The sequence below is a fragment of the Condylostylus longicornis genome, unplaced genomic scaffold, assembly GCF_029603195.1.
Source record: "Condylostylus longicornis isolate FDR11 unplaced genomic scaffold, ASM2960319v2 ptg000048l, whole genome shotgun sequence".
Lineage (NCBI taxonomy): Eukaryota > Metazoa > Arthropoda > Insecta > Diptera > Dolichopodidae > Condylostylus > Condylostylus longicornis.
The window spans coordinates 17,025,097-17,036,690 of record NW_026578017.1 but is presented as its reverse complement, the minus strand read 5'-3'; the positions used below and the strand labels follow the sequence as shown (position 1 = coordinate 17,036,690).

General features: G+C 22.9%; 1 protein-coding gene across 12 annotated transcripts in view; it reads left to right on the top strand.

The window, feature by feature from the left end:
- The first annotated feature begins 977 nt into the window (after positions 1-977).
- LOC129610808 (CLIP-associating protein) overlaps positions 978-11,594 on the top strand; it is a 58,474-nt gene continuing 47,857 nt past the window's right edge. For all 12 annotated transcript variants that reach the window (XM_055523537.1, XM_055523539.1, XM_055523536.1 and 9 more), the window contains exon 1: positions 978-1,837. The gene's annotated coding sequence lies outside the window, so the exon portion shown is untranslated. The remainder of the gene's footprint in view (positions 1,838-11,594) is intronic.

The following is an 11,594-nucleotide window of genomic DNA, read 5'->3' as shown; positions in this document are numbered from 1 at the left end:
TTTTCATCAATAATTTTTTGGCACCAATAAAATAATAAATGAAGTCAATATAAAATTTTTCGTGAAATAGTTGTGATCAGCTGTTGTAGTTTTATTTGTTTAGTTAATTTTTGTAATTTGTCATTTTCAAATTGAGATGCAGTTTTTGGAATTTTTAACATTTCTGTGTTGATGAACAGTATGGTGAACAGTATTTTTACATAAAAGACTGACAAGAATTTATTTTCATGTAAATGAATCTTTTTCACTCACAATTCATGATAATTGTCAATCTTTGATTAAGGTATTGCCAGTTTGTACTTATCCCACTTGCTTTAATCTTGTTTCTTTATTTTTTTTAAATAAAATTAAAAGAAAACTGAAACTATAAATAAGCGAGTCTAAAGAAAGTTTTCAACTGAAATAAAGCATAGTAATTTTCTTAATATTCAGTGAAAAAAGATTCACAAATAACAAACAGAAACAGAAAGTAAACACTTAGCAACTATAATAATTGAATTAGTTGTCGAACTGGATATATTGGGACATACTAGATCCCATCCCTAAATGAAAATTCAAAATAGCTTTCATAATAGTCTTATAATAACTTTATTAAAAAATAACTGACTTATGTTTTGACGAGGTCAAGATATATGTGAAAAATAATACTAGTTGTCAAAAAATTAAATAATAATTTTTGATAAAAAAAAAGCACTTTTTCGAGAGAAAGCTTATTATTTTTTACCAAATTGAATGCTTTAAAATTTAATTCGATTTAGTTAAGGAACCATATTATACAATCCAAATTTACAAATTTGTAAAATGACTACATCTAAAACAATTTTGCTGTTTCAATTATGAAAGTGCTGCCAGTGTGTTTAAAAAATTGCATAAACTAACGCACCCCTGTAACTTTTAAGTTGGAGTTGTCAAATTATAGTACAATTTTACAATTATCATTTTTTTTGTGTTCTCCAAAATTTTGAAAAGGAGAAGATTTAAGTTCATCAAAGATGACTGACCACGGTTAAATACAAGAAAAAGTTTTTTTTTTGGTTGGAAAATTATTTAATTTAATATGGAAAAAAAACTCCTCGGAACGTCGAAACATAAAGTGAAATATCAATAAAATAGTCGAATGTGCGAAAATATCGAAATAATATTATTTAAAATTACGTAAATTACTCGAAAAATTTTGAAAATTGCCGATAAGAAAAGAAAAAAAAAATTGTGTAGGGAATAGTGACGACGAAAAAAAAATTCTTATTTGATTGGAAAAAATTCTTGAAAAAATTTTGAAAGAATTTAGAAAACTAATGTTAAAGAATTAAATTTTTTAAGTGAAATTAAATATATTTACTAAAACCAAATAATATAAAATTATATCAGATAAGAATTAAACATAAGGTGGAAAAAATACATTTTTTTTTTGATTGTATGAGCTGTGGAGAAGTTGAAGAAGAAAAAAAAATATTTTTTGGGCATAATTTGCTGTGTGGCTTTTTTATGTTAAAAAATTTTGCACAATAAAAAGAGATAAAATGTTAATTTCAAAATGCTCGAATACATAATCAATAGTAAAGTGTTAGAGTGAAACGAATATATAAACGAATATTTTTATTTTCCTTTTTTGACAACAAATTGTAAATTTGACAGTTGCTGGAATGAAAGAGAAGCTCATTGAATGTCAAAATTATTTATTGTTTTTGTGTAAAGAAATTTGTTGAGAGGAAAAAAAAATTTTTTTTTTTTATTTTTAAATAAGAAAATCTTTGATAAAATTTACAAGAAAAGAAAAACAAAAAAATTAATTTAAAAAAGTTCCTGTTTTATTTTAAAATTTATTAAAAAATAATAGGTAAGATCTAGCTCTTTCTTTTCAATAAAAATTAATTTATTAAAAAAAAACATGATTTGAGAAAATCCAAAAAAAAAAAGTAAATTTTTATAATGTAACTAGATTCCTAAAGTAGTGAATGACTTCAACTTCCCTTTCCTCATAAGGAATGTATAATATTATTGAGAGAAAAAAATTTTTTTTCCAAGCGAAAATTAATTACAAATTGAATTTTTTTTTAAATATTTTAGTAAAATTGTAAAGTTTTTTATTTAACAAATTTTATCATAATTTTTTTTAATTCAACCTAATGTTTTGTCAACCTAATTTATTTTGTGTGTATGTATATGAATTTGTCGGTAATATTAAAAAGACCGATTCTGGATGTAAAATGAGTCATTCTTTAATTTTAATATAATATATGTATACAGTATATTATTTGTGTACATACATATGTACACTATATAATTTTCTTATTTATAGTTCGTGTACCTACCTGTGTATGCACATAAATTACGCACATACTTATTTAACTAACATTCATGTGCAAGTATTGCTAAAATTCCGTTTTTAAAATGAAGTCAATTTTATAATTGTTGCTTCTTAATTTAGTATCTACCTTCATGTTTTACTTGCTAAATTGTAGTTCAAATATCCATTAAGAAAATAAAAGAGTTAGTACGATCAATTTCATAACTTTTTAAGAGCTATTTAACACTAGGCAGTTACATCCTCCTATTAATGTATGTATGTAATAGGGAAACCTTCCCTTTGTTTTTCTACAGATGCTCGTCCTTATACACGTATCACTTACAATTTTGAATTAATTAGAAATTATTTTTAACTATGGTAGGATGTTATTACATTACATTAAAGTTCTTATTTTTGACGTCTTAGTAAGTATTTTTAGGTATAAAACGTGTATTTACCTATGCCTAGGTAAACTAGATACTTAACAGTTGTATAAGTTCTTATTAAATTCTTTATTAAAATAATTACTTATGAAAATTTAAAAAAACAAAAATAAATTGAAATAGAATGACGTAGGTGGTGGATAGGTTTTGAAGATAGCTACTAAATATCGATTAAATTTTATAGTTGTAGTTAAAATCTACTTATATTTATTTATTTTTCTGAATTAGTTTATCTTTCTATTTATTTACTTATTTTGAAAAAAGAAATTTTCTCTACTTATTGTAATGCGTAACTTATAAGTATTTTATAGTTATGGTTTATTGAAGAAAATTGCACACATTTTCATTTTATGACCTTTTAAATTAAGGTCCGATTAGAAAATAAGGATTATATTTTGGTTCTTATTTATCTATTTATTTTTCTTGTTATATGTAACGCGTTATTTTATATATTTACACATATATATTATGTATTTAAGACATTTATATTGTGTCATTATAATTCAATATTTTTCTTCATTATTTTAAATACCATCAAGTTTTTATTTTAAGGTTTAAGTTCAAGTTTAGACATCATTTTGCAAAAGTAGAAAAGTGATAGGGCAGGTAACGAAAAAATTTATGCTTCAAGTTTTAAATTTAAACAACTTATTCAACCAGTTAATTGAACCAACTTATAAAAATTCGAGTATGTATCTGGCGTGCTATCTGCTACTTCTTATTTATTCTTATTAATATTTAATAGTTTATTAATTTTTTTCATTAAATAAATTAAATATAACAAGATCCTTCATAAATCCTTTCTATTTTCTATATTACTATGTAAAAAAAAGTATTAACAAAAATAAATCTAATCAAACATTAAAGTTTAAATAAGACTTAAACTCAATAATATTTTAGCTTAACTAATTTCAAACTAATAAAAATGTTTGCAGAAACATATATCACACTTACATATGGTTATATATATGATATACATATGCACATATATATATTTTCTATAATCTATAACATAAATATTAAAATTGCTTTGTACGTACACATTGAGGAAATATTAATAGAAAAACCTATGTATGTACATAGATGACTTGTTTATATAACAACAATAAGTATACAAATTATACATATAAGTACCTAAATATATAAGTATATGTATATATAATTATTTACTTAAATATATTATGTTTATTCCCAATTAAGATTATCTTTATTTTTATTTCCAATTCATTTCTATTAAATAATTTATAAAAAGAGATCCATTTTCTAAATTTAAGATAGACAAATTTATGGTCAAATACTAACTAAAAAATAAGTGAACCTAGTAAGTGAATGAAAATTTTGGCAACATTATGTAAATAGCACCCTACTCACCTACCTATAATCTAGATATTTAGTTAAAAATTATGTAGAAAAAATTTACCCAACTGCTTTGAAACACACATAAATTTTGATGGATTGCAATTCGAAATCGAATTATTAATTTTTTTTTTTAAAATATTGAAACATATTTGACTTTTTTTGCGAAAAGTTTATGGTAATATAACATTTTTCTTCCACATTTTGTTAAAAATTAAATGACTAAATAATTTCAAATTTCATAATTAAAGAGCTTAAATAGTAAATTTGTCTATATTTTTGTGTTTGATTGAATTCAATGTCAATTTTACGATTTCTCCATAGCTATCTTGCATCATTAACTGTGGAAAATAATCTATTCTTGGGAATTATCTAATAATTATCAGATAACTAAGATCTTTTAATTTGATTCGAACATAATTCAATGATTAATAAACAATTTTTAATAATATTAGGTAAATCTAAACAAAAAATATTTAATTATAATAGATAATCGCTTAAATTTTTGCAAATAATTACTTACAAATTCACAAAATTTTGTTTTAATATACTTGATTGTTGCATAGTTTGTAACCAGATAAAAATATATACTTAAAGAAGTGTAACTAAGTACTCAGTCCAAGCATAATTGAATGCATAAAATGTAAATTAAGTAATATAAGTACAGTAAAATTAAATAGGTAATGTAGTCGCTATAATGAGAACACAATGATTTAGCAATTTTTTCCCATAATTTCTACCATTAATAAATTATATACAAATTTTTTTTTAATTTCTTTATTGCATCAAAATGTTGAGAAAACTGGTTATATATACATACAACTATATTCACTTTATGACATTGTTCATGTTACAGCAAGGTTACATAAAATTAGAAAATTTTTAACATAAAAAATTTCTTAATAAATTTTTTTGTTTTAATTAGAAATTTTTATCTTTTTTTAAATTAAAATTTTCTCACATTAATAAGTATGTACTCGTAACTTGTTTTAATAAATTACAAAAAAAAAAACTATTATAAATACCTATACGTACTTATAGCTTTATACGTATAACACTTGTTCGATTCCGAAATTTTAGGAAAAGTTTTTCAGTATGACCGCCAAATTTGGATTTCAATCTGATTTAACAATTAATATAAAATTTATTTAAAATTTTAATTAAGTATAACTTAAGTAAGCTAATTTTTTTATATTCTTATTATATTTTAGAGAATAATCAAATTCAAGTAGGAATTTGGGCAATAATAAGCAGGACTTCGAATATTTTCAAACTAAAAATGATCTATTCCTCTTATCTATTGCTAAAATTTAAATTAATGAAAAAGCACCTTATACAATATTATCTACATATAATGTATATTATATGTTATTACACATTGTACATATATATATATATATATATATATATATGTACTTATATATTTAAAGTACTTTTAGTTAATTGAATTCTTTCTAAGACAATAACATTTGATTTCTTTGAAATATTTTAGAATTTTTTTTATGTTTGTTTTTCATTTTTAACAAATCCTTACAAATTATTTGCCAACATATTTCTGATAAGAATATAAAAGTATAAAAATTTGTAAAAATGTAAATATTTATGTACATATATGAGTAAATATTATATTTATAAGTATGTATTTTCGACACAATTAAATAATTTATTTAATAGAGAGAGAAAAAATTTATTTTTTGAATTTAAAACTTTCTTTTTAAAAATTGAAGAAGATAAATTGAGGCTGTATTTTAGGTCTATACATACTTATATCTACATACATACATGTATTTTATATAATTGTATACGTACATATATCTTAAATTAAGGGTTGCCAAACCTATAGGATAATTACACAAAACTGGTGAATTTTTACTGCTATCATGTTAAATCTCAGGTAATTTATGTTTTGTATAAGTGATTTTGGTGAATTTTATGACTTTATGTTCAAAAATTATTAATTTTAGAGGAATAAGACAATCAAAAGAAAATTTTCTACCCTTAAGAATTTTAGCAAATTTATTTTAAATTTTGTTTTAAATGAATTTAAATGTTAGTTAAGGCTGCCCATGCGCTATTCCTGATTTTTAAATCAAAACTATCTGATTTTTGTACGACACTAATGAATGCGCATCCACTATTTAACTTGGTCGTTCAACATGTTAAAAACATGTTAATCAAAAAATGCGTTGATGGGCTAAATTGAATAAGGGATTGGCGCAGCATTACAGAAATCGAGTATATAATTTAAATATTTTTTCGGATAATTTTGCTTTTTCGATTTGGCAACCTTCTTATGTTATACGAGTTAGTTGTTGTTATATAAGTAATACAGAAAAAGTAAATAAGTATGTAAGTTGTATAAATATTTAATTAAAAGTTTTTATAATTTAATCAAATATTTTAGATCTTTTGGATACCAAATATTTCAATATCTTGCTTATTTGCTAACAGTAATAAGCATTTAAACATATTTATTTCAAATTTTTAAAAGAATTTTAACAAAATGAACTATAAAATAAAGGGTAAAATTCAATTTAGTTCTCAACATTTTTTTTAGTCAGTCTATAAAGCTATGAAATTGCTTACACAATTATTGAAATGAAAATTTTCGAATATATTGAAATAGGAACCGATTTTATAGATTGAAATTGAAATCGGAAAAATAATTTGTCTGAAATTAAGCCTTTTACTTGTATTGTTTTTCAACTTCTGTTCTCTAACAATCTGTTATTTCAGAATTGTAGAAAGTTCCTTTAACTTAAAAATTTTTATGAAAAATTGAAATTTGAATATTGAATTTGAAGTTTTTTTTTGTAATCAAAATTCTGAAAATTTTTTTTGTAACTATTGATAAAATGAAATGTGCTTCTCAAATTAAAATCTTAAATTTTTAAATAAGATAATGGGGCCTGCATAAAAAATCTACAATAAATGATTGGTATTTTCTGATAAAATTTCTAAAAAATATACTTTCTTTAAATATCATGTAGTTATTTAGGTAGTTTCTTATAAGAGATATCTATTTATCTGATTATATATCTAAATATGCCTGCTTAAGTATATGAAGTCTATATTATATAAAAATCTATAAATAAAATATGTGCGTGTATTTTCTATTTATAATACGATAACAATAATAGCGAGCAAATACTCTAAATGTAAAACTTTTGATGATGGCTATTACATATTTTATTAAATATATTTAAATTTATATATGTATTTGTGTTATAAATATATACGCACACTTTAATACTTACTCTATTTAAGAGTATAAAATTAGCAATTTCCATTTTCAAATATTTCCTTAAATAATGATCCCAACACGGAAAAGAAAATTAGAATTGAATGAGAATAAAATGAAAGAAAATGTAAAATAAGATAAAAATAAAAAAAAAAATAATGTTATTACTTATTTATTATTATTATTGTTATTATTATTATTTTTAAACAATTGCTCAGGATGATTAATTTCAATCTTTCAATTTCTTTAACATAAAGATAATTCACTTTTATCTTTTTTGTTTTTATTTTATTTTTAAATTCAAATATTTAATTTTATGTTTTTGTACAGGGTGGTTCGGTTATTTTGCTCGTTTAGAGTTAGTATTGAGGCAGTAAATTTAGTTACGATCACAGTGAATCAAATCAGTTTTTAATATTGAAACAAATGAATAATTTGTTATTAAATAAAAATACTTTTAAATAAATAAAAAGTGATTTAAATTAAAATATTGAAATTCCGATTTTTCTATATTATTAGAGCAAATCTATACATATACAAAAACCATATAAGATAAATAGGGTGTGTCCAAACAATTAGCATAAAATTAAAAAAATATTCTTCTGTTACCGTTAAGGTTTCATTTTATTGCTCGTCATTTTATTTTAATTGCCTTTCTACTCTTCCCTCTCTTTAACCTACATCATCCACTTTTTTGCCTTGCCTTGCCTTTCCTGATGGTGCTTGTTGCTTGTTGACTGACAGTTACTTATTTGCGACTATATTATGTTTATTGTCCCCTTTATACTTGATGTTTGATCTAAGCAACAGTTGTCCGAAAACTTTTATTAGGCAAAATTTTATGGTAAATTTATTTTATTTAAGTTTTTTTTAAAGGCAACAAATGTTTAATTACTTAAAAAACTAACTTGTTTCCAAGTTTTTGTCAATTTACAAGAATATTGTATTACTTTTAAATACCTACATAGATATTACTGTATGAATTTTCTAAATATAACGGAACATTTTTTTTTCAAGTACATGTTTACACATAAAATTTTTTATTGCCCGATTTTATATTTTATATATTTTATTTTTAATTACTTAAGAGAAATTATAGAATATATAAAATTAAGCATTAAAATTTTTATACTTAATTTATACTTGGTAATAATTTGGTTTATTTTTCGAGATCATATTACAAAACAGTTTTATCATATTACTTAACCTTGATCTATAATCACAATTGAATTTTAATGAAAGGGAAAATTCACAAGTACAAGGCAAGTGGAAAGTTTCATCTTAATACTTATTTGATTTAATATAGTATATTAAGATTAATTAGTTTTCTTAGTTCAGCTTAAGATTCATTTCACGAAAGCTATTTAAATTTTAATTTCTAGAAGATTTAAGATTCTAAAAAAGTATGAAATTCTTTTATCTGAGATTGCTATCATTTAATTTAAAATTATAAAAATGTGATCAGGTTAATATAAATTCATTTGTTTCTTGGATCATAAGAGTTAAATGTGACGCCGTTTCGCTGAATTATACGCACATAGTTTGAGTTAATTCACATATGCCAGCTGCATTTGATAAATATGTACATATTAGTGGTGTGTTAGGGGAGCGAGCGTTAACAGTAGCGCAGAGTCGGAACACTCTATTTGTATGTATAATAAAATTTATTTGTATATACAAAAAATAAACCGTGGAAATGGATTAAAATTGAAATAACGAGTAGCAAAAATATATACAAACGGAATCTAAAAAGCATCTAAATGCTAGTGGGTTTTTTTCAACAGTTTTAACACTCATGTGCCTTTTTTATTTCCTTAACAATAGACAATGAATGCAAAATATGACGAAGAAAAAAAAAATTAAAACAAAAAATTTGTTTTTCTGTCATATTTCATAAATGCTGTTTGTTGTTGTTGCTCATATTTAATTTGTTTTTCTCTGCTTAGGGGGCAAAATCTAGACTAAAAATACGACTTGACACCAAATTTCAAATGAAATTTCAAAAAAAAAGAAAACAAGAATCTTTTTTCGCTTAGTTATACTTAGTTATTAAAAAATTTACACTTCTTTCTCATAAAATATTTTATGTAAAATAAAAATTTTTAATGTCTATGACTGCTTCTGCACTATTCTAAAATGTGTTCGTTTCAATTTTGCATATAGCAGAACTTTTGATTTTTATTTTTTATCTGGCTTAATTAGTAGTTTTTTTTTTTCTTTTAAATATTTAATTGAAGTGTTAGTATTTTTATGTCGTGTTTGTGTATAGTGTTATACACACACGCATATAATTGTTAAAAGTACAATGCTGTTCAATAGTTTTGATTCTTGTAGTTTAAAAGTAAGCAAACAAAAATTTTTATAACCGACTTTGTTTCATATAAGGGGACATATTTAAATTTTCCTGAATTATTATGTGAAACTAGAACTACCGCATATGTCGATGCGTCTGTTTTATTATTCATTAGCCATTCCTGTTTGTCCGTTATTGTACACCTCATTAAAAAATGGGAAGAACTAGAATTATCCAGCTTGGCGCAAATATTCAAGTAAGATGCAAACATTTTTTGCTTCTCTCGTTTTAACTCTCCGTCATTTATTTTTGCTTTCTCATTAAATTATGACGATTTCGGTTGGAAATCTGATACCCGCGCGTTTTGTGTCTCTAAATGTTGATCGTTTTGGGCTTTTCTTGCAATTATTAGTTCGCCTTATAATTGATTCTTGGCCTAAGTATTTCATCTGATAATAAAGATATTTCACAATTGTCCAGTACGAAAAACATAACTACTTACCTTTAAATGTTGAATAAATTGAATATCTTGTGAGCGACTGTTAAATAAAATTAAGAGTTTTATTAAATTAGTTTAAATTATTAGTTTGTTTAGAGCCGTGCTAGTGCTAATATTTCAGGAATGAAATAAAAATGTAAATAAATAAAGAGTTTTTATTGCACAAAGAATTTGAAAATTATTCGAATATTTTTTTGGCACAATATTGTGTAATTACTAATGCAATATGGCTATTAATATGAAAGATTGAAACTTGTTTCTGTTTTCATAAAAAAGAGTGTTGTAGTTGCAAAATTCTAATAATAGAAATATGACTTCTTACTCTTAAAGCTTAATTATTTCAAGTATTAAAAAAGATTCTTGTTTCTCTTTTGAAAACATTAACAAAGTATATGTATGCATTTCTGATATAAATTAATAAATTAATAGTCATTAGACATATACAGTGGAATGCCCATTTAACGAACATAAAAAATCTCACAAGTTTTGTTTATAATTCGTAAGATTTCGTAAAAAGAAAGCTGTGTCCTATTTATCGAACGAAATAGTATAAGTAATACTGAGAGCCTCCAAAGTAAAACAGAAATATTTTCCAAGTTCTAAATTAGACCCAAATTTCAATAGAATTATTCTAAATAAAAAATTAAAATCACAAAAACGAAATGATAATTGTCAAATAATTTTTAGAAATATAAGAAACAAAAAAAAAAATGTAGCGGCTGAATATTTTGCTCAAAGCCGATCAAAGTTCCTAATCAGTTTTAAAAATGAATTTGTTCATTATTTGGATGTGAAAAAATTCATTATAAATATTTAGATTGCTTATAAGAAAGAATTCACTATGTACTTAGGGATTCGTAACTTAGAAATTTTTTTAGTATGTCACAAATTTAACGCCAAATAGGGATTGTTTATTTTAATAAGATTCGACTGTATATAATTCTAACAAGATAAGCATTAAAATATGAACTTTAACTTTGCACACACTTGTTTATTAACAAAGCTTAATAAATTCGCTTGAAATTATTAATATTTTTTGTCATATAAAAAGCGACAATACTTAATGTTAGCGATTTGTAATTTGATATTTTTGATTTTGTTTTGTAATTAATTTAATAAAAAAGATAGTATGTACATACTTGTAATTATTTACTACTAAGAGATTATAATTTTCAATTCTTTTAATATTTGATTGGGTCATTTGACCTAATAAATTTAATATTTCTATTTCATTGTTAAATTTCAAAGACATTAACCTTATTTTTATATATTTGCATAAAATGATTTAAAGAGTACTGAGAAATTATCGTGAATATTAATTAGATTCTAAATATTTCATATATTTTATTAAAATGTAGATTGTTACTCGGACTATGAAAGTTTTTGTTTGTTTTATTGTTTCTTAATAATGAACTTTTGATTTGCTTCTTAATTCACTTCTTTTAACTCACTATAAAACAGGATCATATTATGAA